The following is a 6,451-nucleotide window of genomic DNA, read 5'->3' as shown; positions in this document are numbered from 1 at the left end:
TGGCATAAGGTGGATAGATAACCTCATTCCATCTACAAATGCGCCATACTACAAATTTTAGTAGGTTGCGACATTCAGTGCCGTTAAATTTCATTTCATGATAAAGTTAGCGGGTTTCAGTAAACCCTTGCTTTTCTTCATTTGAAAAAAAAAAAGACTTTAAGAAGATAAATCTAAAGGCGACTGTTGTTTAAATTCAGCTTGATAAATTTCCTAACTAATGACTGCATAATATTTGCTACTTTAATACAATGAAATCGTAGATTTTTTGACGTTCGTTGTTAGCGTACCCGCTTTGGGCCCGCTTAACTTAAGGCATGTAAAAAAAAAGAGAAATGGCAAAATTCGCTCGCTAAGCTTCGGTAGCTCATTCGGTAAAGGGCGATTGGACCGGTTTTCTACTTAATAAGTCGCGAGTTCGAGTCTTGCCCGAGATGATGAATTTATCAAATCTTTAATTTAAAAAATTTGATTGTTATCTTGTTCACCTAGTCAGGGGTGGGTCTGTTGTTACTGGACTAGATATTTATTTCTGTCGTCGCCTCCCATGTGTTGAGACTATATAATCAATCGGTGGTCAATTGACAATAAAAATAAAATAGGTAAGTAAAAACACGTAAGTCAGTTAAAAAAGGTCTCCAAAATTGCTTATGTACACTCATTGGCCTCATCATGCCAACCTTACGACGGTTTTCGTAATCCTTTGCGACGAACGAGAAAAGCGGAAACATTTTGTCGTCCTTCAGAAAAATCCGTCGTTTCCTAGAGCTTTGTAGGCAGAATCAGCGGATTCGATGGATTCAATATAGGTACAGCTAAAAATTGGATTTAGTGAGAATTTCCTAAGAGTAAGGGGTGATCGGGAGAGGACTATGACTTTCATAAGATTTTTGTTTCAGATTTAAGTTAAAAGCCAAAAATCTGTTTATTTATATACACTGTAAGTATATATATAGAGGCTTAGTCAGTGTTCCTCGCAATTCTTAATGACTTAAAATCACTCGTCGTAACCTTTTTTTAAGGGTCCCGTAGTCAATAATGATGATGATGAGGGTTAGCAGAAAAAAAACCACTAGGCGCCATCCTGACCGGCTCTTTCCAGCCGAGTCCTGTTGAGCCAGCCTCCTTCAACTATTCAACTAGGGTTAGGAGCTTCTAACTTCACAAACTCATATACCTTAGTCAAAATATGTGTCGTCATATGGGCGTAACGTGAAACATGAATGTATGTATGTATGTATGTCACTTTATTGCACATAAACAGGTTAACATAAAACAGACAAAACAAAACAAAAAAAAGCGGCCAAGTGCGAGTCGGACTCGCCCATGAAGGGTTCCGTACCATTTACGACGTATTAAAAAAACTACTTACTAGATCTCGTTCAAACCAATTTTCGGTGGAAGTTTGCATGGTAATGTATAACATATATTTTTTTTAGATTTTTCATTCTGTTATTTTAGAAGTTACGGGGGGGGGGGACACACATTTTACCACTTTGGAAGTGTCTCTCGCGCAAACTATTCAGTTTAGAAAAAAATGATATTAGAAACCTCAATATAATTTTTGAAGACCTATCCATAGATACCCCACACGTATGCGTTTGATGAAAAAAGATTTTTTGAGTTTCAGTTCTAAGTATGGGGAACCCCCAAAATTTATTGTTTTTTTTTCTATTTTTGTGTAAAAATCCTAATGCGGTTCATAGAATACATCTACTTACCAAGTTTGAACAGTATAGCTCTTATAGTTTCGGAAAAAAGTGGCGGTGACATAATCGGACAGACAGACGGACATGACGAATCTATAAGGGTTCCGTTTTTTGCCATTTGGCTACGGAACCCTAAAAATGGTATGTACAAAGGCGCACTTATCCCTAAAAGGGATCTCTTCCTGCTAACCTTTGAGAAAATGCGAAAGGATCAAACACTAACAGGTGAAAGACAAATCAATATTTACAGTAGCAATATGAGAATTTTGGATACTTACACATAAAATTAGCATGAGAGCAATCAATAATAATAAAATAAAATAAAATTGTCTATTCACTTTCACCATTTTTTCTTTAAGTATTCACTATTCATTCCTTATACACTGTTCATCACATGTATTCACTGTTCATTCCTTTTCTGTTATACAATAGTTCTTGTAGTAACGAAACGACCAAGACACATGTTTTGACTAAAACCAGAAAAAGGTGTGGAAAGGTAAAGGTGTAGAGCTTGTGAAGATAAGGCTTGTAGAGTTAGAAGCTTGGCTCTACATGAGATATGATAACTCTTTGACAGTGCGAGCCTTATGGTATCTTGGCAATATTTTTCATGAAACGTTTTTGGTGGAATGATGATTATTTAAACTAACACACATTTCACTTGTAATTTTAAAAACTGATAACGGCACTTAATCGCGTGCACTTACTTTTATTATTTGGCCTAACGTTTCGAACGTGACGTTACGTCCGTGGTCACTCACCATTAACCGTCATTTATCTTGATTATGCACTTGTACGCTAGGGTTGTCACTTTGCCTACACACACGACATCTGATGGTTTATGGCAAAATGTTTTTAATCGAAATGTTTCGACAATAATCGCTCCGATAGAAAATATAGAAAGAATTGTGAAAGTAGAGCTTAATAAAGACATTCAATAAAAACTATAGCAAACATGATCAGTTAAGCGACTTTTGAGCTATCGGAAAAAAAACTGTCCTTATGGTGCTCCGATATTGGTGTTACAGAATGTTATATAAATTTGTTACAACTTGTTAGATGTTAAAAATGCTTCCACACTGGTAAAAATGCGTAACATGTTGAACAACAAAATAGATATTCATTAACAATTGTTTTATAACTTTATCACAAATAGTAAAAAAGTTATAAGTTCTTATCTTATGTAAATGTTATATAAAAAAAAGTGTTCAGTCTGGGAGCGCTTATAACATCAAATATGTTTTATAATGTTATAAAACATTTAAAAAAAAGTTAAATCCAGGGGGGATTATTTTAGATTTAGTTTTATAGTTTGAAGCTTGAATGTTATTTTATTTATATTTAATTTTAATGTGACATGTTGTATTTATTTAGAAATGTAACTTTTTGTAATTACTGGATAATTATTTTTGCATAGCAGTCGTTATTATATGGTATTTTGTATATCGAGTTGTAAATTGGTCATTAAAAGTTATACAACGTTACATAACATGATAACAATGCGTAGCTTTTGTTACAATTTGTAACAAAAGTTACGCATTGTAAAAGAGCATGTCGGGCCGTCCGTCAAAATAGTCTGCCTATTTTGACGGACGGCCCGACATGCTCTTGGCCGGTATAATAACCTAATGCTCAATTGTCATTTTTGTTTGTTTGTCATAATGTTATGACTGTAAACGGTTCACTTTGTATAGGTATAAAATCCGATTTCATTGTTTTGATGTAATATAAATTCGCCTCCAATTCTATGCCATGACACATTGAAAAGGTTATTTACAGTCTCGTCACGTTTTCAATTGCTTTATTTTGAAAGAATCTATTTTTATTCGGCTATAACAATAGCTTTAGATTATAACTGTGGACATAAAATGTAAATGATTCATCCTTTAAGTATACTTTTATGAAAAAATATTATGTATTATAAAAACATTGGAAACTGCAAAGTAAAATAGAATGGTACGTTTTCGTACTATATTGAGCTGAAAAAGAATAAATACAATAGATAAAAGAATTGAGAATTTACTTAATGAATATATAGTTTAATAACTTATTAGTTACATAGTATTATATAGTAATCAAAAGAGTACGTATAGGTAGGGTCAGCATCAATAGTAGCGGATGAAACAACGCGCCGAAAGTATCTGACATCTCGGATAACTTTTCCAAATATAGATACATTTCTAAAATTCACGTTCAAAAGTATATCTTTTACAGTCCCACTTGTTCTATATTAAAGACATCAATTTTTGTTAAGCTGATACAAAGTTGTAGATACTTATGAAGCGTTATTTGATCCGCTACTTCTGATGCTGACTGTACCTAAACTATAAAGTATTATCTGTTTGAGTTCGTTGGAGTCTTGTTCTATTGGAGAATATAATGAAGTATGTGTATATACTCGTATCGGGGATCTCGGAAACGGCTCTATTTCGATGAAATTTGCTGTATGGGGGTTTTCGGCGGCGAAAAATCGATCTAGGTAGGTCTTATCTCTAGAAAACCCCTTTTTAGGGTTCCGTAGTCAACAAGGAACCCTTATAGTTTCGCCATGTCCGTCCGTCTGTCTGTCTGTCTGTCCGAGGATTTGCTCCGTGGTCGTTAGTGCTAGAAAGCTGAAATTTGGCATGGATATATAAATCAATAAAGCCGACAAAGTCGTACAATAAAATCTAAAACTTTAATTTTTTTTAGACGTAAAGTGGGTGTGAACATTTTTTTCTGCTTCAACCCTACAGTGTGGGATATCGTTCGAAAGGTCTTTAAAAACTAATAGGGGTCTTCAACAAACATTTGATTGATAAAGTGAATATAATCGGAGATAATTGCTCCGAAAGAAAAAAAAATGTGTCCCCTCCCTCTAACTTTTGAACCATAGGTCCAAAAAATATGAAAAAAACCTTGGAAGTAGAGCTTAAGAAAGACATTAAATGAAAACTATAGCGGATATGATCAGTTTAGTTGTTTTTGAGTTATCGCTAAAAGTTTCCCCTTCATAGTAAAAAGACGTACACCCACAGTTCATCCCTTGGTTAACAAATCTACCATACTTTAAGCTCAAGTTTAGCTTATTGTGACGGAAGAGTGACTACGGAACCCTACTCTGAGCATAGCCCGACATGCTCTTGGCAGGTTTTTAGTCTTCATATGTTCTACAAATTTTTGTGTTATTTTCCCAATACCAGTGGGGCAAAACTGATCCTTTCGAGCATTCTCGGCTCTGTTCGGTTCAACATTGCTACGAGAAATTATTAGGGTTGGCACAACTTGACGTCCCTTTGCGTGTATAACCACAGATAAGATAATGGTTTGAATCTTGACAACCCTAAATAGCCGAAAGGAATAGTGCCATATATTAGAAAGGGACAGCAGTTAAATCATGTGACGAACTCATCGGGTGACATCTAAAATAAAATAAAACGTTTATACTTAATTTAAAAATATAGCCGCATTCTGGACAATAAGCCTGCAGATTGCAGGCCGGCGAGCGGAGCGCGAGAAAACAATGAAATGGTTGTCAAAAAATTTTACACGCTCTTCATTAAAATCACGCCAGCCGAGCCGTAATATAACCACAGTTGAGTACGAATTTTTGGGTCGTAATTTTAATACCGTTGGGCTGTGTGGTCACCATGGGGATATTTCGAATAAGAGAAGTCCTCCGGACCTCCGTACATAGGTTACGCCACGAAGACTATTTACCATCAGCCGGCTCTAAGCTTGTTTGCCACCAACGTAATATAAAAAGTCATTAGCTTTAAAATAAGTTTTTTGACAAAATTTTCATTTTTGCTTTACTTTTTCTACATGCAACTAATACTCATCAAGACAATTCTAAAAACGCCGAACACAATTATTTTGCGTCATTATATCAAAGAGTTCATGTGTGGCCACAGAAGGCTGCTGTCTCCATCATCAGATACATTATTACCTGACTTACATATAGGTACATGCAAATTTTCAGCTTCAGCAGCAACCGGGAAGTGGGTCAAAATTATCTTGCAAGATTTGACCCGTACAAACATAGTTAGGTACATACTTTGCACATACTTGATAAAAAAAGATATAAAAGTTAAATAAAAGCTTGTAACATACCTGTGGCGGTATCATGGTCGCATTTTTATCATTTGTCATATCATGCGTCACTTTCGCACTTGTATACTTATTAGAATAGGACAGGCATGATGACAGATGATTAAAAACGAACCATCTTAGCCCTACAGGAGTCTGATTCAGATTTAAGAATTTGTTATGGTTTTGGCCTCATTTCCATACGACCTTGAAGATCGCTCACTCTGATTGGTGCAAAATGAAGTGAATGTCGTGCGTTAGATGCGCAAACAGTCAAGACGATTGTCAAGGTTGTATCCAACCCAACAAAAAAAAAACATAAATCACAATTTTGATTAAATAATTTGATTTGTTCCCAAAGTTGTATCATAACTGATACAACTGAAAATTGATATAAACTTCCAGTTCAAAATTGACACAGACACTGGTTTTATAGCGAATTCTATCAGATTTTTTCACTCAGAAGGTTTTTCACAAGCTGATTTCCTTCACTAAAGAGCAATTGAATTTGAAAATAAGAAAATAGACTTCAAAACGATAAAATGCAATATAAAGGTTTGAGGATTTCCCTCAATTCCTCATGGATTCCAAAACTGAGTTTTGGCAAAAATGAGACCAACCTGGAACTTTATGTTATGTTCCTTCTTTCAAACAAAAAATAATTTTCCAAATCG

The sequence above is a fragment of the Cydia pomonella genome, chromosome 2, assembly GCF_033807575.1.
Source record: "Cydia pomonella isolate Wapato2018A chromosome 2, ilCydPomo1, whole genome shotgun sequence".
Classification (NCBI taxonomy): Eukaryota; Metazoa; Arthropoda; class Insecta; order Lepidoptera; family Tortricidae; genus Cydia; species Cydia pomonella.
This window is presented reverse-complemented; position numbering follows the sequence as displayed.